At 32.2% G+C, this 25,968-nt stretch overlaps 1 protein-coding gene across 2 annotated transcripts in view; it reads left to right on the top strand.

Moving 5' to 3' along the window:
* LOC123708024 (protein goliath-like) overlaps positions 1-25,968 on the top strand; it is a 53,473-nt gene that overhangs the window by 2,901 nt on the left and 24,604 nt on the right. The window lies entirely within an intron of this gene.

Consider the following 25,968-nt stretch of genomic DNA (forward strand, 5'->3'; position numbering starts at 1 on the left):
AACTAATTAAATAGTTAAAACGTACTTCAAAACAGTATTGTAAGATTATTAAATTAAATTATTAAATGAAGCTGTTGATGATTTTTAACTGACTGACAAAATGAGGTTATTAGATTGTCCTGTATGTGTGATATTGTTGGACCAACTTGACAAAAGTTATCGGAAACCTTAAGATTTATATTTCAGGTTAGGGATCAGTCGAATTTTTATCAAAATCAAAGTAGTTTTTGACATATTCTTCCTTTCAAATAAGTAAATCATGTCCTTTTATTTTGTTTAATATCTTTTATTTACGACGCAATTTTTCCAAAAGGTCGATGTCACCAATATAAAACCATATGTATGAAAACATAAGTAGTCGTAATTGCATAATTAAAATATTTTAATTATGCAATTACGACTACTATCCATTAGGTGATTAATTAACTAGGTTAATGTATCAAAAGTATCCTATCTTCCTGATACTCGAGCGATCCGAGCAATCAGGTCATATATCGCAATAAAATAGAAATATAATTCATATTGCTGAGTGCTTACGGAAATGTTTGAAGGTAGGCATTTGAGTAAACAATTATGTGCTTAATAATCGATGTGTATAGGCTTTTAGTAGAGGAACGCAAAGTCGAAATATATATTACTGAGATATTAATTTACAAAAGACGAAAAACAGCTTTCCCTCTTTGTCCAAGCCAACTATACAAGCCGAAAAATTCTTCATCCATTTACAATTCGCAGCTTTTTAATTAATCAGCTGTAAAATAGCAATTAATGGACAGCAATTCACACACATTGATCTCAGGTGGAGTTAATGGAAAACAGATTTATATAAATCATAATCGAGCGGCAGACCTGTTTATTAACTAATACTTATTTAAAATATTAAGTCCATACTTAAAACGACTATGATAAGGATCTTAATTTTGGCCGTGTTTGCGCAGTCCGCTTCATCGCGCGACTCTCAGTTCGTAGGTTCCATCCTCAGCTGTGCACTTTCTTTCTATATGAGCATTTAACATTTACTTGCCTATAAGATTGAATTGATTCAAATGATCATAAAACTCATACAGAAATCTGAGGCTCAGACCTAATAAATGTTGTAGCGCCACTGATTTTATTTCTTTAGGATGTTAATTTATAGATCATCGTTACTAACGCGGTAACTAGGCTGAGCCACATTGGAAACGAATCTACTTTCGCAACTCGTAAGTAACTGTAATCTACTCGGTTAACACGGCCATAAATGTCACAACCAAATGCATCTCACTGTTGCCTTGTAAAAACGAATGATTTTATCGACCCAGTTGGTATATTTAGATTGGGTATTGCTCACATCCCATTAATTCATTAATTATTATTTTTATGTAACAGGCCAGAGGCTCATCTGGTGATAAGAACGAATACGCTTTTATCTCGCTTTCGTTTAGGCTGTTAGGGTAAGATTCAGAAACGAAACTTATCGGGGACTATGATTCCTGTATGTAATTGTCGACGTAATCCAGTTTACCGATTTATATTGCAAATATATTCATAAGTTATTGAAAAACAATACAAAAATAGGATATACAAGGCAACCGTGGATGGTAAAGTTGGGATGGGTAGGCCTTGTCGTACGTACATGGAAAGGACAAGTTAAAAGTACCCATATAATATATAATAACCGACGAACATGAATGGTTAATGTTACGAAAGTAGATAAACCGTGAGTGGTAAGTCAGGACCATAGCAAGTGAAAAAAATATCCTTGTAAGATGTACAAAGTTACTTAATTATTTTATCCAGCATTATATTTTGTTAGTAATGTCATTGTATGTTTAATACACATTCCAGATTGCATTATGGCCAGCATAATTTGAATAAAGTTTTTCAAAGTAAATATAACACAATTATACAACATTCATTGTTAAAATATCAGGAACTGCCTTTGTTAACGTGACAAAGATATTTGTTAAGATAATTTCATTTTATTGTGTAGCTGTGATGAAATGGGTAATGATAATTAAATACACACATATAAATGACTTGCAAAACTCGTATATTGTAGTTGAACCCCATTTTGTTATAAAATTTTACAATATTCGTACCTACTTCTGCAAGGTCGGGCCTTTCTATCGTAAAACTGTTTTTTAAGCAGTACGAAGGGACTCTTCTTATTATAAGAAAATGCTAGAACAAGTATTTGCCATTTTAGTTATTATATTGTACTGTATTGTTTTAAATAACAATAAAGATTTTCATTCTTCTAAAAAACGCTCTCATAATGTTTGTCGTATAAATATTAATAAACCAATCCTTTTTCTATATTAACAATTTAAATACTAACAATTTGAAACCCTTCCACTGAATTTCATGAAGTTCTGAGTCAAATCGAGTCTTTGTTCAAATTAATACTAAAGGATATAAATATTTATACTGCATTATAAAATTGATATCAACAAATTATAACTTCCTCGTTCTGAGTCACCGCATCTCGTATTCAATCGATAAATTGAACAAAGGAATCGTCAGAGGAAAAAAGACAGATCTCTTAGTTTATTAAGATGCATCAGTTGCGTTTCCTGCAGCTTAAAAATAAACAAATATGGCTGACCGGAAACCGGCCGGCCTCGCGGTTGAACCCTTTTGTATAGTTTGCGTTGGCGGTCAAGATGAGACAACTCTTGGTAATGGCACATTTTATATAGTATTATTAAGTCGTGCAGCCAGCGGGGATCATTTGTTTTATGGGCAAATTGGTCATTATTTATTTACACAACTATTGTGATAATGTGCATCTTATATGTATAAGCGGGCAGTCCTAAGTTTTAAGTGTTGTTATATAGACCAACTTGCGTCAATCTTTAACTACGAAACGAGTTATAAAATTCGACATATAAATTTTCTTCCTTCTAGGTTACAATGGCGCTACAACCTAATAACCCTTTAATAATGTTTATTTTTGCGGCGCACAACCACTGTAGTACCTGCTGCCCACTGAAGTATTTCCGAACTAATTCGACTAAGGGTCCTTCAAGAAAAGAGCGTACCAATTCTTGAAAGGCTGGCAACGCACTTGCGATCCTTCTGGCAATGTGAGTGTCCATGGGCGGCGCTATCACTTAACAGGTGAGCCTCCTGCCCGTTTGCTTCCTATTACATAAAAATAAATAAAATATTTTGTTATAGTACACGGGCTCCTGTGCCTGACATTTGTGGGTTTGAAACATGCCGGTTTCCGTTATTTGCCTAGACTGTAGGAGCAAAACTTTATTGCGTACAATCCAAAAACAATTCCATTGGTGCAACGCCGTGATTTGAACGTATGGCCAGGGTTGGGGGCGCACGCTTCAGCCACTAGGCCAACACTGCTACAGAAATCATTAATCTAATAATAATTAATCATTAGTCTTCATAAATTATTATTGCATCTACGTGTTATCGACTAAAACAAAACGATCATACATTGTTAAAAGAATTCAGAATCGAATAAACACATTGAAAATGTTAAAAATAAACACAACAGGGGCTTAAAGTTAATTTGGCCCGCCGCATGTGGTAGGCGACTGTTATCATAATAAACTGGTAATCTCATTTTTTGTCCTCACGTGTGGCGACATGAAATGAACTAAACATGTGTTAATTGAGTTATTGTATTAAAATGAAACGTGTTGTAAATGCGATTTGACGGCACTAATGTGACCTAAGCTTTTAGAATACCGTGTATTTTGATTTTAATTTGCTCAGTGGATTCTTAGTTAGGGTTAGATTCAGATACGTACGTCATAAATGCATTGCATTTTGACATATGGAAATCATAGCAAGTCGTTTCAGAAGCTCAATCTTAGTGCTTTGTGGAGCGCGACTTTCCATGGGTACGGCATGTCTTAGCCTAACTTACCTAAAGATAAATGATCAAGAATGAGAACGACTGACGCTATGATTGAAGGCTGTAGCGCTGCAGCTATAGACTTTGCTAATGGTAAAGTTTATTGTTATTTATTAGAAGCGCCTTTACTTAGCCAAATACCGTCGAAGTATTGTGTCCCTAAGTAACGGTTACTAGATGAATTTGAAATATTAAAAATAAATATCTATGTAAATTAAACCGCGTAAAAAGCTCCGGAAGTGGACCAGTCTTTGTAGTAATTACTTAGAGACCTTGTGGCTTTCTTAGCTATTGGCAATCCTCATGGTTCATGTATATCGATAGGAAGTAGCGGGAAATACTGTCTTAAAAATTCCTTTGTTGTAAATTCCAAATACATTTGTGTTCATTTAAACAAAGTTGATTAATATTGTAAAACTTCTATTGTAAAGGGATCTTTGTCCTGTCTCCCGCCTTTTGTAGAATACAATACGGACGTTAGATCATAAGCAATCATGTCAATAAAAACTTATATTACTTATCCTTCATCAGTCTAAAACAACCGCCTTTAAAGCCGAATTTTATTTTTACATAAACATTATTTTTCTTATTAAGGGTTGTAGTATGTTTATAAGAAGGACTGTAAGCATTTAGTTAAGTGCACTATTAGAGATATTGTCATTGTAATTTATAAAATTTTCGTCGTTGTACTAACGTCACCTGTCTCTATTGTATATATTGTTCATTCAAGGTTGGCACACGGAAAACAAATGTTTTCGATACTGGAAAATGTTTGTTAAAAGATCTGTGAAATTTTCGTTTTATACCGAAATTAAAACGAAAAACTTGTATTTTGTAATATACGTCAACTAACGCTTAATATCTGTACTTATATGCTTAACAACAAGCATCATAATGAAGATGCAAGAAACAAAGATTTATTAAGTTATAAGAAATTAAAGAAAATAAACTACGCAGTTTATCTGTTTGACGAATTCTTGAATTTTAATAAAAAAGAACAAATTAATGTTTAATGACTACGTACGCGGCCTTTTTTACCTTGAATTATAAGAACTTCGCTGTTTGACAATACTCCGTGAGTTTAGTCTGAAATTATTCAAGGTTGTAAAAGTATTTCATGTTTATCACTCAAATTTAAATAAATAAAAAATATATTTTTAGTTCGATTAAAGTATATTATTCAATGATTTTGTATATTTTGTACACCATTTCTGGGTACTAAAATTTTTGATGCATTTATTGAACCTGAAAATACATTCACATATTTTAGCTTTACATTAGCAAAATTCTTTATAATTAGTTAAATAATCTCTTGAAATTTCATCAAAACTAACGTAATTAGTACACGTTATACAGTTTTATATATAATCGGTAAATTGTTTAAATGCCTTATTAAAATTTATAATTGGGTATTTAATTAAAAATCAAATGTTTATAAAAATATCTGAATCTGCGATCGTAACAACCTTACGGAGTTTTGTAAAGTGGCAGGGATAATAACAGTCGAAAGAATTTATATTTTAATTTTATTTGTAAATTCCTACAGGTAGCGTTTCGTGTACGTTTAAGCACTATTCTTCTGTTCTTGTATTAACGGTCTCAAAACATTTCTATTAGCAATTGCTGACCGACTTAAAAATAACTTATAGGTATATCCTTCATACCTAAGACAACACACACTACCTTATACAAATAAAAAATATTGGATTTTTTATACTTTTACGTTTTATTAAAAATATTTTTATTTGTCGTGGTCTTATTTTAACTCTCTACGTTTTATATATATCTTCTTGGGCCGAGATTAAAGCATTCCCTAGAATTTGCGTGTTTATAACACAATGTGGCGTATAAGATGCGTATTCTTTGCCAATCCCATTTGGCATTTCTACAACATTTACACTTGATATTTATATTAATTTAAGAAATCGGAAAATAGCTGGTTTGCCGTTCCAAACAAGCTGGCATGAATACAAATATTATCATATCGATTAGCAATTCCTAAATACTTGCTTTATTTTATTATAAAAAGCATTTTATTTAATACATAATGTACATTATTCTAAAAAATCGGAATGTCGATTTTTCTGCCTAAGTTTATTATGTAACTCGATTTTACCAGCGAGTGTTCTGCTTCTTTTGGGTGCATATCCACTACTGGAGATTGGTTGTCAGTCCCGTGAAGTGTGTCTTGTCCAGTGCTAGACGCAGAATATTTTCCGAAGTCGCATTAGGTACAGATCGACGTTACGAATCCATTTTTTTTCCGTTTACCAACCCATCGTTTCCCGGAATTTACCCATTATAATTACAGACAAAACTAATTACGACGACATCGTTATGAACTACATACCGGCTATATTGACCAAAATCAAAGGTCCTGGCGGGTAAAAGAATTAGGTACGTAATAACAACGTCATCGGCTGTTACGACTATCGGTTTTTCGATCAAATGAGTACTCCCTTCGAATTATAATTAATCTGTTATTAAGTATCAGTAATTGAAATTGGGTTTCATTTTTACAAGATGACATTCTATATGGTTGCTACAAAATTAGACAATTGTTAACCACTGAATTGGTTAACAAATCACTTAATATTTAATGAAGTTTTGGCTTGATATACATTGTTTTGATGTTGCAAAAATGACTATTTCGTACGACATAAATATGAACGTGTTTCTATAAACGACGGGCATGCACTGTGAATGACATGGTCAGGGTCCTTCAAGAAAAGAGCGTACACATTCTTACAAGGCTGGCAACGCACTTGCATACCTTCTGGCAATGTGAGTGCCTAATGTGTTCATCACTTAATGTCAGTTTTGTCAACTGTTATAAAAAAACGGTAACGACTAACGAGAGAGGCATGTCAGGACCATACGTAGCAAGTGGAGATCGTGGTCTCAGCCTTAGGGAAAAGGCTGGATTATATAATAGAGCAGTGTTGGCCTAGTGGCTTCAGCGTGCGACTCTTATCCCTGCGGTCGTAGGTTCGATCCCCGGCTGTGCACCAATGGATTTTCTTTCTATGTACGCATTTAACATTAGCTCGAACGGTGAAGGAAAACATCGTGAGGAAACCGGCTTGCCTTAGACCCAAAAAGTCGACGGTGTGGGTCAGGCACAGAAGGCTGATCACCTACTTGCCTATTCAATTCACAAACGATCATGAAACAGATACAGACCTAAAAGGTTGTAGCGCCATTGATTTATTTTTTATTTTTTTATATAAATAATACAATATTATAAAGCCGAATACATATATTACAAATGTTTAATTATTTTCTATTTATATAAATGCCTCTGTTCATTATCACATTGTTATGCTATTTATATCTGATGCGTAGTAAGTAACTTAATAACAGTCATAACAAATTCCGGCTTTTTTTAATGCATTTTTATTTATGGTTAATGAGGTAGTGTGAATCCTGGTTACTGTGGTGTAACATAACTAAGAATTCACTCTTATTGCGTCATTGACTAATGTGTCTCTTTTCATAACAGCGTAAATTCACGCTGTCAGACACATTTAACAAAAAAAGACGGAAAAAAAACCTGTAGTTAAATGAGTGCTATTAGTTTGATTACCAGCCAGATTAGCCAGATAACCTGGATAAGCTGGTTGTCGTTGGCAAAGTGGAAGGCGAAAGGCTGCGGGGCAGATCACCAACCCGCTGGTGTGACCAAGATTCTCACGGGTCTTTCCACAACAGCTGCGCTAAGGGAAGCTATAGACCGAACAAGAGAAGAGCTGTTACCAGCAGGCAGAAGGCACCTTACAGTGACCCGACCTTTAGCAATGAAGAATACAACTCAGAAGAGAGTTCTTATGAATAAGTAGTTACTTAAGTACTATAATAGTATACAGATACTATTTCTAAGAAAGATCATTGTTTCTTTGTTTTGGTTAGCAGCTTTGCACTTCTTGCTATGCCATTATTATTATTATATTGCTGGCCTGGATTTAAGGAATATGGCAGCCGCTGCCTTAAGTCTTATATACGTAATTATATACATAATTATATTTTAGTGTATGTAAATAAATAAGACATCACCAAAATTTATAATTAATATTTATTTGATAACGTACTAATATATTTTATTAATGTGATATTTGATCACTATTTAAAATAATTGACTAATAGATATGACTCATAATGTAAAATTCCTTTTTAGACAAATTTGCCCGCAATGGCAGAATATGCCATACCAAACCATTACGTTTGTACCATATTCTTGCAATAAATTATTATTACAATAATTTCTCTTGAATATATCTGTTATTAGCAAAGATCAAAACTCCATTGGTTTTGTTTTGTAAAAAAACATTTTCGGCCTTTGCCCAAAACCATTATTTTTTTATTGAAACCTACATACAATGAACACGTAATACGATATAACGCCCTGGATGTGACGTCATTTTAATTGTTTATGAAATAGGAAAGGCTGATAAATGCTGCCAGCTTAATACTTCCTGTTACCATGGAACAATGATTTACATTAAAGCTGGGGTTTTAAAAGATCCATGTCAATCAACGCTATGAAGACATATAATGTGATTTTCCATTTATTTAAGATAAAGACGATATCAGCTAAGTTTTGTAATGTATTTATTAATGCCTTAGGTATGTATTTATACACCCACTTCTAATATGTACTACATTGTCCCAGTATTATGATTATAATAGAACTGACTTGTGTGTGTGTAAAGTCCATTGTCTTTTTCATTGATAATTTTTCTTTATAGGCAAGTGCGTGTTTAGTTTTTACGTATTTTTTTTATATAACTAACGCAAACGGGCAACGCCATAGATATTGCCAGAGGGTTCCCGTTGCCGGCTTTATGAGAATTGGTAGGCTTTTGAAGGAACCTAAGTCGAAATCCTTCAGAAATACTTCGGTGGGCAGTCTATAGTATAGTGCGCGGGAAAACCAGCCATAAAAACGCTGTTGAGGTACGAAGGACGTCTAGGTGATACGGGATGAATTTCGTATTCAGCCTAGACGTCCGAAGACGAAACTCGGCTGCAGTTTTTAATCCGAACAACTCCTCTGAATTATAATATATTATAGCCAGAAAAATTTATTGGTTCGCAGGGGGTCTAACCCAGAACCTGTAAAGTTGATACCAGGGAGGTGAATAATAATATTAATCAGTCATTGCGATATTTGAACGTGACAAATACTTGAAAAAATATAGACGTTTAAAAGCGTTCGAAAGTTGAATTGTACGTTACAATCATTTTGGCGCCACTTGCCAATGTCGAGACAGCCAAGATATTTGAAACGCTATATGAATTATTTATAATTATGTATCTTTGTATTCATTGCATTGAATAAAATGTCTTCATATATTCTCGGGGTAGAGAACTAAAAATTTTAAAACTATGTTGTTTCGTAAATATTTGTTTGTTTTGTGTTTCCCGAGTCATCGGTCTCAAATTATATATATATATAATTTGTGTATTGTTTTTTACTTTTTTTTTTTAAATTATTTTATATAATTAAAGCGAGTGTTCAATAAAAACTGATATTGACAATAATACCATTAAAGTTTTTCGACCTTTCAAATTTATACACTTTGTATCTTTTTTCTAAAACTAAAATTTTCTTTTAAAGATAGAGTTCCTTCGTAGATATCGCGGCGACCAACATTTAACGAAAGAAAATTTCGTCTGACAAGTGAAGTTTTTAATAAACTGAGGCATTATCACTTTATATTGAACACCCCTCGTATATGAACTTAATTATTTTCAACTTTTGTTAATTAATGTTGTGCCTTTTATAGGTAGCCTTCAAACGCAATATTCTTTTAACAAACAACTTGGTAGATTGACGCAAAAATGCTTGGGTTTTCATTAATACTTCGATTCATTCGATACCATAAAACAAGGCGAACGTGCATTGTTACATAGATGAATGACTCTTTGTCTGCAACAAGTTGCATTGAAGTCATAGGTGTCATGGACCTCGCAAGGACAGCAAGGTATGGCCATGTTCGTCCAATGTTACTGATAATAGGAAGATATTGAAAAATTCTATATGGCAACACTGTTGTGTTGTATCACTTACAAATCTAAGTTGTAACTAAATTATTTTTAATCACTTCCTTGAAAAAATATTAATAAGAAAAGGAAAGAAATGTTTCTGTTTCCAAAACTTAAATGCAATTAGTACTCGAACTAATTGCACCACAGAAATTGTAATCTGTAGCAAAAAAAAAAGCTGCCAAAAGCTTTTAAAAGCTGTCAGATATACCTAAAGAAAATGGCTCAGTGGAATAATTTATATTGAGATATATATATATAATAAGGTGGTGACAAATCTAAAGAAAGATAAAAAGATTAACATATTATTTTACATTCTTCTAAGTATTCTCGGTGAAATAATATTAACAGAAATATCAATTAAAAATAATGGTAACTTAACAAATAAGGCTTAATGAGACACGTCACATCTGCTACGTGACAAGCGGAACGCCGATTTTTAGTTTTCCTCAATGTACAAAACGGGTTGTGTAAAAATAATGCCATCAAAAGCGTAACTTAAAAAAACCAAGTCTCGTGAGAGATCTATGTAATACTAAGTCGGTCAATTTATTCAGCCTCTACGGGATCTTATGTTTCAAGTAGCTAACCTAACGTCTTCTTATACTGACCATATCAATGTTAAAAATCATTATTGTTTATAATATATAGATTAATTAAAATTCAGACTTTTACCTTTAACGAAAATATAGGCGGTCGAGGATGGTACGACGAAGCTTTTTTGCACGACTTGGCGGGCGCACTGCCGTGCTTCAGAAATGGTGAATAAAAAGAAATAATGTCTATGAAATTTAGGTCCCTCTGTCTTTCGTTAAACATTGCAAACACTCGTCTCTTAGCGACGCTTAACAATATTCGTCATTGATCTTGAATAGAATATTTTCAATTTGGTACGTGATCAACCAGTGTTATATAAACACATTATGTAAGTAATGATATAATCAAATTATGCACGATTGCATGTATGACCTCGATCAGGTCATCAAATGCTGAGTGGCAAAAAACTATCATTATTGAACGTTTACTGATAATAGGATAACCTTTATCTAGAGGTTACAGTGTATTCACGTGGTCGAAGTCACGTTTGAGATTTAAAAAATATTTGCAAAGATAGTTGCAATTATGTTGCTTGTTCCTTATTATGAATGATATATTTTTAATTTGAAGATATATTTACGGCATGCCAAACAATAATTATAATATAATATATAGAAGTTAAACGACTATTTTTTTAACATAAAGACATAGATTGACATTACTTCCGTAATATCTAATACATTTTTGGCATACGGGAGTCTCGACTCCGAATCTTATGTGTCAAGTTGTGCTAAATATATTTGTTATTTTTTGTATTATTGCTTAAATCTCATAAACTTAAAGTTACCATGATGCCTGAGTGGTACAATACCAATAGCACAGTACAAGTAAAAAAATAATAATTACAAAAAACGAATCGAAAACATAATAACAAACAGTGAGAAGAAAAAAGTTTTTATACCTTATATAATTATGTACACATACAATACTCTTATATATCTCTTATTCTATTTCAAATAATTCAAATAAACCACATCCCAGATTGGCCATTTGTCCATTTATCAGGGACACTTTCAAGAGGTGTTATATTCTTGCATTTCCACTAATTAATTATCTTTATAAGGAAATTCGATGCAAGAATTAAATACTATTCTGTCAGAAATCGAACCTTAGTTCGAAGTTCTTCATACACTGAGCCACGGACTAAGTAATTGATACACTATATAATTATTTTATCAAACGTAAGTGTTAAAACACATACGAATAACATATAGTTAACCATTACGTTACCATTGCGTGCTAAATATTAATTAAAAGGGCTAGGAATCGTGTTTATAAACACTGGAAAAATTCGGTCAAGGTGTTCTCATGTAAAAAATATTAAAGAAATAAAGTTTTATTCATTTTGATTAAAATCAACCTTGGGAAGGGATGATACGTTAACCGAACCTTAGTTTTAGTGATATACAAATGCAACCTGCTAACATAAACAATAACATCGCTTTATTATATCCTTAAATCATTAATAAACACTTTTTTTCATCACAAAACAGATAAAAATGTATGAAGAGAAAGAATGTAAGAGGGCGGTCTTACTGCAAAAAGCAGTTACTTTCAGGTAAATTATCAAGGCAGGCTATGACGTTTTACGCTTCAATATAAGTATTATGTACCTATTTAAAAATACACAAGAAACAATTATCTGTTTAAGTGTTTTAGACGGCTCATGGCTAAGATTATTTTCAGCTACAAAGTACATTTTAATGTCTAATAAAATGACCTCTTATTGATAAGGAATGCATAGTGTTGGCATTAAGCGTAATTATGATATAACGCGCTCGTAGAAACAAATAGGTTTTATTATAACACTGATATACGGATCACGAATAAATGGCGTGGTCGGAAATGAATTATATTGTCTATGAATTATAGAGGTGTAATCGATACCTATTTATACGTGAACCTGGGTTTCAATAATATTAAACATTCGATAAGGCAGAGTTACTTGAACTTGTACCTGTTATACATTAGTAAAGCTAAGATTTCTGTCTCGAAATAAGTAAGTTGCGACAGTCACCCAGGGAGCGGTGTTGGAGCTACGCGAGGTGGTATTTGGACAACTATCTTCTTAGCAGAGACTAGTATTCTAGTCCCACATAACATTTGCAGATATTAAATAAATGGTGGGAAGCACGAAAGAAATGGCTGGGTCCGTTATTCACAGAAACTTAAACCTCATCGAAGCCATGCTCTTCTAGAACAAGTGTGGGTTTATTGAAACTATAAAAACGTTCAAATAGTACAAATGGCAAAAGAGTTTCGAATACAAATTGGCAATTGCATACGTTAGATTTGTCTCCAGATTTATGTACTAATATTACATGTGCTGTTCCATACATGGGGAAGAATCCAACGATAAAGATTTATTGTAAACAATTGTTAACGGCAACGGAAAACAGCATAACACGATTTTGCGAAATGTGACATAATCTGGGCCAGATCCTTTATTTGTATTTAACGTTTTTAGAATTTGACTTGTCTCCGTGGCTTGTACTTCTTTACTGTTAAAGTAATTGGCTGATTCACAAGAAAAGTTATTATTAGACTAATAAAATGAAGTGGATAAAAATAAAGATAGTACCAATGCATACATTGTTTGTCATTTAATAATAAACTAGCCCGAGATAGGATCGCGATCAACCTTATAGTGTTTCTGCGTACAATATTTCACCTTATCGTGTTTTCATTTGAAGTAAAATAGAGCATTCGTAACGCCTAATAATTTAGATCATATAGCCATTTCATGTCCGTACTATTTATTAGTTAACAAATACCTAATTGATCAGCCAAGTTTTTATCAAGAAATACTGTAAGATAAGAGTTGATATAGAGCGGAAATGAATTATGCATTACTTCTTGTCACGCACGCAATACTCCTGCGCAACTTGAAGTCTATAAATATTGTAGGAAAAAGAATAACTTCCTAAGAACACTTTTTAGCTATTTTGTTGGAATAGCTAATGTCTTACAAAATCTTAGGTTGTGTGTATTAATATTATAAGATAAAATAAAAAATTGACAATCTAATAGGCTAGTAGGTTAGCTTCATGTGCCTGACACGCCCCGTCGTCTTTTTGGGTTTTAGGCAACAACGACGACGTTTTCCTTCACCATTGGAGCGAATGTTTAATGCGCACAAAGAAAAAAAGTCCATTGTTGCACAGCCAGCGTCGAACCTACGACTTTAGGGTTAAGAGTCGCACGTTGAAACCACTACGCCAACACTGCTCTCACACTTTTATTATACCTTCAATAATATTAAAATATCAATATTATATCATGTGCAGATCATGTTGCTTCAAAATATGTGTATAGGATGTAAATAACCATACAGTCTCCAAATACCTACTTTGTAAATCTATGCGTTTACCTACTGCATTATATAAGCGGGTAGCATCCGAAAATTTAAATTAATTAAATGCTTTGAGGTGCAGTGGATGGTAAAACAATTGTCAAATTTGGAATTATTCGCAATATTTACAAATATTCTTGTACGTAAAGAGCGAAAATTCTTCACGCGTTCGTGATTACCATAAATTTGCAACTTATGTTATAACATGTCTATATGAACTCGCTTCCTAGTCCCAAGGATCTTCCTGGCGACGCGTACGAGTTTTAAATAACTAATATGTCGTTTTTTGCAATCTTTTAATACTGTAGTACTTGGGTGGTCTTTATGCGTTAAAAATCGATTTATAATGAAATTTGCTTCATTATTTTTTGGATATACGCGGTACAACAGACATCACATATAGTACCTTAACATTTTTCAGGTAAAATAATTGTTTAGAAGTGTTTTGCAGCAAGTGATGTTCCTTCAAAACCCTATTATAATATACAGAGTTGTGTGCTTCACGTTCCGTAGACGTAATATTATATAATTATTTAAATAGGAAACATCCGTGAAAGGGAGCTGTTTCGTCACGACAAATAATTATTAATCCGTAATTACTTAATGTAAGTAGTACAGTTTCGAAGCGAATCCAAATTAACAATACAATATTGTGACAATATTCCCGGTAGTGTATTGCTTCATGTTCATTGTTTATTTTTTAGTTCACGTCCGAAATGATAAAGCAGACATGATTGTTTATCGTGTACGATTTATTACTTAGATTAAGAGTTTGAAAACAATTTTGCGTTGTTTTTGAGTGAAAGTAGTAATTGTTCGATGATATGAGTTGTTCGTGAGTGCTGACCTTGTATGCAATTGTGTGATTCATTATGTGCTGTTAAACTTTCGCCTCAGTTATTATTACCCCAGAGACAATTAGAGCAGTATTATGAGTTTTGTTGAAAGTGTACCGTTAAAATGGCAGACAATTTTGATTGAGTTTTATTTATCTAATCGTTTATTGTCCTGCTATGATTTAAGCGATCGGGATCACTGTTTGAATTGAAATTAGAGTTTTTGAGAGCGCGAACCTCTGTCTAGTATTATCTATAAATGCTAGGTAGTAGCGAGGCCTGAAATGCGAGTAGCTTCCTTCTGTAAGGAAATAATGCTACAAAAGGAGTCTGCAGAAAGAGAGATAGCGAGAGATAACCATTTTGAAAAATGGAAAAGGAGGGGAGAGAAAGAGAAGGTTAGCCAGTCTCCTGCCACTTTGGTAGTCCACATTTTGTCGACGCAGGTCGCTATACCGTTGCGCTGCGCGCTGCGCTAGGTGGTTTTGGTGTGTATAGCTCATCCGGTTTTCTGAGAGCAGAGAGCCTGCAGTGAGCCCACATACCGTATGCAGCATTTTATCTTGGTGAAAAAAAATGAAGCGAGAATCGGATAAAGTCTAAAAAAATAAATTCATAATTATTTTATCAAATACATTAAAATATTAATAGTGAAAAATATAAAACTGAAGAAATGAAAATAGATGAAACGATACTGAAGTGCTGTATTCATTTAATTGGATACTTGTTAACCCTGAATTATTTGTCGGATAGATACGGATGTAGGTATAATCTACATAATAAAACTCGTTATAAAATTATACCCGCCTGAAGTAAAAGAAAAATAAATTATATTTCGACTTTGGAGAAATTTTGGTTTACAACCTTTTCGTATAAGTCAGTTGACACTTGACATAATAGTTGCATCCATAACCTATACATATGTCGACTAATCCCAGATTAAAAACATTTGTGTAAACCTCTCATTCATATAAAAAAACTGCCCTTTTTGTCGTAATTGTATGTAAAATTGTTTGTATCGAATCACGGTACTTTAACCGTTGTGTCGGCTTTGGTGATACTGAATAATAAATAAATGTGTTATAATTCTATATATAATCTTTACGCCATCATATAGTAAAAAATATTTGATAAAGATATGAATAATGATGATGTATGTATGTACGCAATAATTCGTTATTTGTACCGATTGCATAGTTCATTTGCGTATGTCAATAAAGGTGGAATCCAACCCTTAATGAAGCTCAGTCTTATTTTGGCGTACTTCTAACAAGTGATGAATTTTTAGGACATATCATTTATATTTAAAATATCTGACGACGACATGACGACACATTTTGACCCGTTTGACCTTTTGCCCGTTGTTTGTGTCTAAGCAATTTTAGAAGGTTTGCTTGGTTAAAAATTCGACTAAATGGTAATTAAAATGCAGGTTTTGAATCTTTCGTTGAGGAAATCTACACCGCAATGCATAATCCCTTCGTTTACCGTTACCTCATTGTTACAAAGAAAGTTACGACGAAGAGCAGGATTGAATTTCAAGTGATGGTTGACGTTTTTCATTAAAGTAAAACAAAAAGGAAACATCGTTAGAGGGCTGACTAATGACAGATTTAGATTCAACAGCTCCAGTCCTTCCGTATGGATTGGATAAGGTATGGGTTATTTTGGCAGCGTAAAGTGAAAAGCGTAATAAAAAATCTCAGGTTTTCAAGACTTAAAGCGGTGACATCGCGAGCTAGTCACGCAACTTCAAGCGATTTTAATGATTGATTACATTATTTGATACGCCGATACCAATATATCGCCACTTTTGTATCAATACTAAGAGCTGATAAGCTTGGAATTGTGAGGTACAATATTAAAGCGAGATCGCAATTGAAATTATGTGTTTAGCTTTTAGATTTAGCATTCTGCAAGGTACGTACAGCTACTATGAATACTACCAGTAAAGGATTTCTGTATATGCCTTGAATATGTACTAGGAGCGCCTATTATCGCCACAAGGGAAATTCATTACATTGTCTTTACTCAAGAACAATGAAAAAATTATATAAGTTGTTTAATAATTACGTCTATACTTGTAATATTTCCTTGCTAGATTGTGAAATTGTCCTTGTCTTTCTTCCTTATATCTAGATTATAAAATCAATAGTCAAGGCCACCATCATATTGTACAAAACTGGTGTTTTATATACAGTTTTTACTCGGGTCCCGTAATGTGTTAGTGGAATAGTTCTTTTTAATTAAATTTTTAAACTTATTAATTGGCAAATATATCTTATGTATTGAAATACATAAAAAATAGCACAATTAAAATTTGGCAAAATACTTAATCTACTTACGTAATAAAACAGTCCGAGTTTGACTAGACTTATATCATTACAAATTACGAATGAAGTACCATTTATATTTTTTTGTTAATTTTGAGTCCGTGACACACCCACCGGTAGTCGCCATATTTGTATACTGATGCATTCCATATCCCGTCATTCAATTCTAATTGGCGTCACATTTTCGGCTTAAGTCAGATATGGTATTCTTTGTTAATAAGTATTCACACACTATGGCTGCAGTTTCTATAAAAATCGATGGATATGGATTGACATAACTTGTAATATATGCGTAGTCTTGGGCATAATTTGATACATAGGTAATAAAACTAGGACACTATTGATTGAACGTTGTATCAAAGTAAAAGCCGTATAAGACGACTTCATATCGAATCGGTTCAAAGTAAACCTCTCAGGAATTAACGAAGTTCAATGCGACGTCAGTGAGGGAAATTCTTTTGAGATAATTTTACGGTTTCATTTTATAGTAGTAATATGCGTATATTACTACTATATACACCGGGGTTCCTGTTAATTCATAAATAATTATTTACCAACTATTGTTAAACAGGAAATAAAAAGGCTTATTATTATTATTGATATACTTATATAGAATAGTTTAAGGTAATAATTATATAGGAATAGTTTAAGGTTATAATTATCAAATAATAGGTTTAATAAAAATCAAAACGAAACTTAAGAAAGACTTTCACTGCAGAAATTATTTGATAATAAATCGTAGATTAGATTCATATTGCAGCGGCCCTTAAATAAATATTGATTAATCGTAAAGATAATGGCATATAAGTAATATCAATAATATTTGTTATAATATAAACACATCATGACACCAACGCACTTCCGTTGAATGTGAATGTTGTAACCTTCGATTTTCCAAAGGATTATATTCAACTATTACCTACATAATATATCAAACTTTGTAGAGGAAGTTAAATAGGCACGAGTTTTAAAGGAAGTACTTATTTAAAATGCTAATGCTTATGTGAGTAATTTTATAATTTATATTGATAATGGTGATAACAAAAGCAACCGATTTGCCCTATCACAAGTTTTGAAACTAAAATTGAAGAAGACCTTCACGCCAAAAACTTGGCGATTATAAAGAGTGGCGGAGAGTGTATTGCCAGTCCTTCTCTTCCGTTCTACGCCCTTGATGGCATAACTGGCAATAAATGTAAAATTAGAAGCATTTAATGTATATTTCTTTATTTACGTTCATAAGTGTACATTGTGTTACCTATATGTATAAATTATTTGAATTTGACTCTTTTTATTATAAATCTCTGGATCGTATTTTTTTAGTTAAAGATTTTATATGACTACCCGATTTTACATGTACATCACATACACTATTTTCATTAAAAAATTTTTGTTATATTCAGTTAAATAGTAGCTGACCTGACGCTGAACGCCACAAAAGTTTTGTAATATTGATTGATATTCAGCGATTATCATGTTCAATGTAAATTATTACTAACGTTATCTAATTATTACGTAAAATACAATATAATTTATTCCTTTGTTTATAATTGTAACTCTTAGGAAATCATCTCGTTAAGTAAGAGTGAAGTAATCAAAGTACATAATTACGAGTTACACGACAGTGAAGGCTTCCAGTCTAGAAACTAAGAAAGAGTTGATTTATAAAACTACTATTTACCATTTAGGACAGATAAAGGATAAAATTGTCATTAGCTTACGCGAGCTCCACAGATTTAAATAAAACATGAATTATAATATTTTTAGAGGACATTGACGTACTGACATCACCTAATGTCATTTTGACGGGACGGCATATTACGTGCTGACCTTATAAGTGCATTATTTGACTACCTCACCTGATTTATTTTCCATTCGTGTGATAGATCATATTCTATTGATTTATTTTCTAAATGATCGTAAAGACTAGATTATTTACGTATGTCGATATTTTGAATTATTTTTAGCAATTGTTATTGTCTGCTTTAAAGGAATATTATTTAATTATAGATTACAGTTTTTTTATATCTTTTAACGGCGTAATGGCTGAGAGTAAACTTCATGCGTTCATATTTATTTATATACGAACAAAGATGAGTGTTTTACTAATTATTCAAGTTTATAATATATTCTTTACATATAAGAGAATACACGTTTCCCACAAAGTAGCATAGCAATGTGCTGCATAAAGGCATGGATGAGCATCCGAAATAATTATTATTAAACAAACCCTATGTAGATTGCAGTTAATAGGAATCTCGATGTAAGTTGTATACATAGAACACAATAGAAGTATGTGTTTGTTTTCACCTGTAACTTGACTCGTAGTGTATCGATAACCCTGATTGAGTTTTAGAAACGGTCTTTTCTTTTCTTCATAGAGGCCTCATTAAGTATGTGTCGGAAACTAAAAGTCTGGAGTGAACTATCTGTTTCCACTGATTTCTGTCCAGTGCCTCTCTTACCACTATAATATTTTCACATTTCTGAGGATGATGAGTGACGTGATCGGTCTGGTTGGGTAACTGCCACAATTTGCCTGCTGTGTTACCAACCACAATCAGTTTTTTCCAGTTCTCATTGCCTTGCATTGTATGGCCGTATAATATATGTACAGTACTAAATAATAAGTTCTCAATTCGGTTAACAAAGTAGGTTTAATTTTTAACTTTATGTTGCCACCTCTGTTCATTTCGTTTACGCGACTTGATAAAAACCTCTACAGGTCAACCAACCGAATGTATAGTGGGTTCGAGGTCTTAACATTGAAACGGCAACATTTATTCTGGATCATTGCTCTCTAGATAAAACGAATACCCTTTGACATTTATTCACGATAATTTTAACAACGCCACTCATTTTCTCGCTTTATTATTGAGGAAATGCAATTATCTTTATACTTATTATCTTAATACGATAACGAAGTGTTGGTAACACAAGAATAAGGTTTTTTTTAACTAGTGGCTCTACAACCCTTTCGGTTATCAGACCGAAGGGGTTTAGTGCTTTAAACCAAAACTGAAGTTTTGGTTTAAAGCACGCTGGTTTTTCTCGATGTTTTCCTTCACAGTCGAGTGTTAAAAGCCACATAGTCAGGTATCGAACCTAGGATCGCACGCTCTAATCACTAGGCCAACACTATACATTATAAACATTATATTAGAGATTCCTTGAGAAGTTTTTATGGTTTATACTTTATATTATGTTAATATATTTTGCTTTGAAAATATTTTTTTTAACATAGATTGAATAAGCCTTTCATCACCTATTTACTTAAGTTATAGTTGCTAAATGATACGGCATAACATCTTCTTTACCTTGTAGCAAGACGTGTTAAAGAATCTATTTATGAGACATATTTACTTTAAACACAGTTGTAAATAAGGAGTAAAAATTATGACACCGACAAATTTTATCCACGTGTTAAAAATATATCTAATTACCAATATTATGAAAAAAGATTCAAGTAGAAAATAGCTGACGCTCCCAAACCAATTAATATTAGAGCCACAAAATAACGACTTCGTGAACCTTTAATATTTTATTATTATTTGTTTAATTACATTTTAATTAGTTTAATTGTGTACTAGTTATTGTGGGTAGGTCGCCGACGAACAGTTTTTCATAGGGAAGCCAGTCGAAGCAAAAACTGATCAATTAGTACCTCGCTCCATTTCGTCTTGATTGAATTGAATAAAAACGTTCAGGAAGTTTGTTCTGATCGAGTGGAGATGTTCTCGAATAGCTGTATTTGTATACGATTTTTTCAAAGACAGGAAGCATTTAAAGCCGCATTATTTGGATATCAAAACGTAATTATATATACATTAAATAACCTTATCATATTTGTAACTATTCTTCGTAGTTCTATTATCGTTATTTTTATTTACATTTAAAAATCAGTGCTCGATTTGTAAGGCTTTAGACACTAAAGTCAACAATATAAGGCACAGAAGGCTTATTACTTCGATGCAAATAAAGATATAATAATTGAGACTGGATTAATGTATATAGGGAGTAAATTGTATGTCAGAGGCAGAGTATTGAAAAAAAACTGGTTTTATTGCAGTTTAATCGATATTATCAATACAAAACATAGTACAGTAAACAATGGGGCTATGGAAAAGATGTTATCTTTGATTGCTGACGTCGATTCATTGTCAATGTCGAGTCGTTAGAAGTTCGTAGCCTTCAGTAAATGGCTTGGGTTCATGTTGGAACGCACGCGAAGGGAAATCGAACAAGGTTAGAGAAAAGGAAGTGATAGGGGTTGTCGATGATAAATAAACGTCCGATTAGACTAAGAAAATAAAAGAAAGAAAAATCTTTATTACACATAAAAAATGATGTTTAGTTTAAACAGAAAGTGCATTAGACCTATGACGTAATAATTTCTACATAACACTTAGTTATTTACGGTATATTGAGATCGAATCATTCTAATAATATCCTATGACAATTGATCATTTTGGTGGTGGTTGATTTAGCTCAAGTGTTATTAAATTTAGTTATTTTTCAGTCTATATTTCGGAATAACCGTATTTGACCATTGACACTAAGACTACAGTCTTTTGTGTAAGTGTAAAAGAGGTGATGAGCTGGATCTGTATTTATGTGTAATACTGTCGCATTTTATATTTTTTATAACGATGAAAAAATGAGACTGTAGTGTCTCTAGTTCCACTTATGAAACAGCTTCTATGTATTTACGATTACTTGAGTTACGAGTATTTTCTACATTCAAAATATTTTACCATAATGTTTTATTTAAATGTATTGTGTGTTTAAATGTAACTCGTCCGAAACAAACGCTACTTTCATTTTCTTTATGTAGAAGAGGAAGTTTATAGATACATTTTGCCAGAAAATCTCGGGTAATAAATGTATTTCAAATCATTATCGATATTCAAAGAAAGTCAAACTACAACCCTACTTAACGGAAGCGGTCGAAGGACAGACCTTGGCCAGTCACGGCCACAGTTACCTTGTTTCGGGAAATCGGAGTTATAACGAGAAAGTCGATCCATATTGAATGTTTTTCATCAAATTCATTTTTCATCAAATAGAATTTGTATAATTTAAAAGAGTGTTGTTCGATCCCCGGCTAACTCCTTGTGTGCGGCTTTAACATTAGCTCGTACGGTGTAGGAAAACATCGTGAAAAAAACCGGCTTCCCTTACACCTAAATCAAATGGTTATGAAACAGATTTAGAAATGTGAGGCCCAGACCTAAAAAGGTTGTAGCTCCAATGTTTTTTTTTTTATATTTAAAAGTATTATTTTATCTTATATTTCTTATACATCATAGTACAGATCAAATATTAAGTGGATGCAACTATTTTCTTTGTCAAAATAAAAGGAAAATAATCTTAAAATAGTATTGCCTAAGTTGTGTTAGTTTTTTTTATAAAAATAATTATATCTGTTAATAAAAATGTGGACAAATAAATAATTTTATATATTAAAACAACAGTATTTTACTGGAAGTCGAACAATAACAGTTTTATGGATTTGTTTCCTAGGTGGAATTTTATATTATAGAGGAAAACCTGTCTTTTGTATTTATAAACAAGGAACAAAATAAAAATAATATATTTATAATATTTTGATTTATTTCCAAAACATAAATAAAGCCCAGCCGTGCAAAGCCGGAACAGACCGCTATTAATACAAATAAATTATTACCAAACTTCCTATTACTTAATATTTGTAAAAATTCTATATTAATTTGAATGATTTCGTCATAGTTGAGTTTAGAATATTTGAATGAACCGTACCAATACACGGAAGTACGATTTTAGTACCTAATCACAAAAATATACTTCGATAACCTTGGTATATCCCAAATCTGACTAAAAATACTGATAATAAGGTCAATGACATAGTTAAGAAAGATTTATACACAAATGTAAATAAATATAAAATAAATAAAGGTATGTATTTTCGAACTTTATAGGTATATATGTATAGTATATTATGTAAATTAGCCAAAGTTGAGACTAAACTGCCAAAAATAAAATAATAGAGTCAAGATGAATAGGTTCTTGAGAACTTCAAAAATCAAGATTTTGCCTCGATTTAAAGTCGAGTTGAGTACACACTGTTAATATTTTATGGATTAAAAGGTTTTGTGGGACTTAAAATACACAAAACCTAACTACCTACCAAACGATATCAGGTATTGTCTATGGTCTTGTGCAGTAGTGTATATAATACTCACAGGTACATTCTCCTTGCAGGGGTTGCCTCCAAATCCTAGCCGGACGAAGGACACCTTTCCCTATATATACTATTAAGATAACAATATTGATAATATTGTAGTAGCGTATATGAAATTGTTATATTTGGCTCCAAAGGTGTTGCTAACACACATACAAAGGCCGTTTTTATTGACAAAGTATTAGTTTCTTTCAAAGTAAGACGAGATAAGATATTGAGAGCACGTAACAAATATTTTTAAAGATATATCAGCAGTATACAAAGACGTTTAGTGGCTTCAGAGGGGCAAATATACTATTATATCTGTAATTTTTATTAATAATATCTATTTAAAACTTTTAGTAATAATATCTATTACTAGAGAATAAATTAAATACGAAAACCAAAAAAATAAGAAATGTGTTGTTATGTCTAGATTAAGGAAAATGAAGTATATTTGATTTTGAAAAAAGAATAAACGTCGAAGTCAACCAAGTTAATCGCATATCCTTTACGGGTATTAAAGTCATCATAAATTCGCCGCATTTTTAATAAATATGATAAACATATAAATTGGTATTTTATTTGTCTGTGATAAAACATTTTATACGTAGGTATATGTTTAATTTATTTAAAACCTTTGAAAATTTATATGAGCAGTGTTGTCCAAAAGTGTGGCAAATTTCATTCCCGACTGTGCACCAATGTGCGGTTGCCTTAGACCCAAAAAGTGGACGGCGTGTGTCAGGCACAGCAAGCTCATCACTTACTTGGCTATTAGATTGACAAATGATCATGAAACAGAAACAGAAATCTGAGGACCAAACCTAAAAGGGTTGTAGCGCCACTGATTTGTTTTATAACAATTCATAATTTATTGTTTGCCAAGTACATGACGTAACTAATGCAGGTAATAACATCCTGAGCCTACATTTATTTCCATATAATTTAAATTCATAATAAAATGATAGAGAAAGATTAAAATCAACCTAATTAAATCGGGCTCAGAATATCAATTTGGCGAGAATACGAAAGATAAAACGATCCGTTCCGTTTGATTGTAATTGGTCAAAAGCTTCAGTCCCACACGCATTGACACGCACAATAGTGATATTGCGTTCATTTGACATATCACATTTTAACCCATATTTTCTGTGTCTGTCGTTTTTATATTTGATTTTTTGTATATTAGGAGCGCCTTACATCTGATACTCAGTATATGTGAACACACACACCCGTTATCTTATTTGCTGACGGTTTTCCACTCGTATTTTGTAAGTTTATGACATTTTAACGTCCAATATCCTTACTGGTTTATAACATTTGAACTGCGTATAAAAATCGCATTAGCGCATTCATTACTTCAGTAGTACGCTTTTTTATATTATTGCTTTTAGATAATAGCTCGTGAATGGTCATACTAACAGAAAACAAAAAGTTATTCCAGTGATATGCATTAATGATAAACTCAATAGTCGAACAATGTCCTTTTGCACAATTTTTATATATTATTTAGATATAATAGTTACATAAAAAAATGTTCGATGACGCTATGTAGAACTTTATTTTTAGATATTGTTTTAAATCACATTAGAAACCCTATTTATTCATTGTATGACGTACATATTTCCGTCTTTGTTACATTATGTACCACCACGATGCAAGATATTATAGAATTAGTATAATGTTCGCTATATGCTGTAGTATACTCTATTTCGTAAATAAATTAAAATAAGTAAATTAACATAACTAATTAAACTATTTATTTATTATGTTAAGCATTATGAAAGCAAGAGAACAAAGTCATAAAAATGTATTTATTTTTTAAAGTCTAATATTTTATTTCACGAATAATAGAATAATTTAAAATTAACAATTACAATGAACGCTTCGTGACCAAGTAATAAACATTTATATTTACAATAAAAAAATGTCGTGACTAAAAGGATAGGAAACGTGTGAAATTATTATTGAAACATTATTGATTGTAATTAGGAATTAATTTTGAGGTCATAGCGTATAGAATTGTATTGTCTGTTACGGGAAAGAAGGAGGTTTTACCTACCATACATTATTCTTTTGATGGCTGTTAGAAATGGCACATATACTTTGAATTGTCTAAATATTTTTTATATAACAGAGGGCAAACGGCAGAAGGCTCATCTGATGTGTATCACTTAACCTGTAGTCACTTACATCGCTAGAAGTCTGGCAAGTGCGTTGCCTTTTAATAATTGGTACGGCCTTTTCTTGAAGGCTCTTAAGTTGAATGGGTTCGTTGAGTTTGGTACTTTAGTGAGAAACTGGTTTCACATACGTGGTGGTCGTTTACAATTACTTTTAAATTCGGAAAATAGAGGTTAAAATTATATATTCTAGTGTATTCATATTTTTATCAAAGTTTTGATTGTGTAATCGTATGCTTGCTCACATTTTCCATTTGTAGCAATGATTTATTGATTTTTAATACTAAAGTCTACGGCCGATGACAGGAGGTCAATGACCGTCTGACGTGTTTTGTTTATCACGCCCTAATTTGTTATGAATATTTCCCTCAATAATAAAAAATATTACATTTATTATTTACGCTTCACTGAACCCGTTTCTTAGATCAAAACAAGTCAAAACAGGTTCTCTTTAAATGCATGTTGTTTAATGATAACGAGTTTCATTTCTGATTAATCTTTATTTCCAAAATGAGCAATAAGGTGTAATAAGATATTGATTAAATTGTTTAAGTAATT

The sequence above is a fragment of the Pieris brassicae genome, chromosome 1 (assembly GCF_905147105.1).
Source record: "Pieris brassicae chromosome 1, ilPieBrab1.1, whole genome shotgun sequence".
Lineage (NCBI taxonomy): Eukaryota > Metazoa > Arthropoda > Insecta > Lepidoptera > Pieridae > Pieris > Pieris brassicae.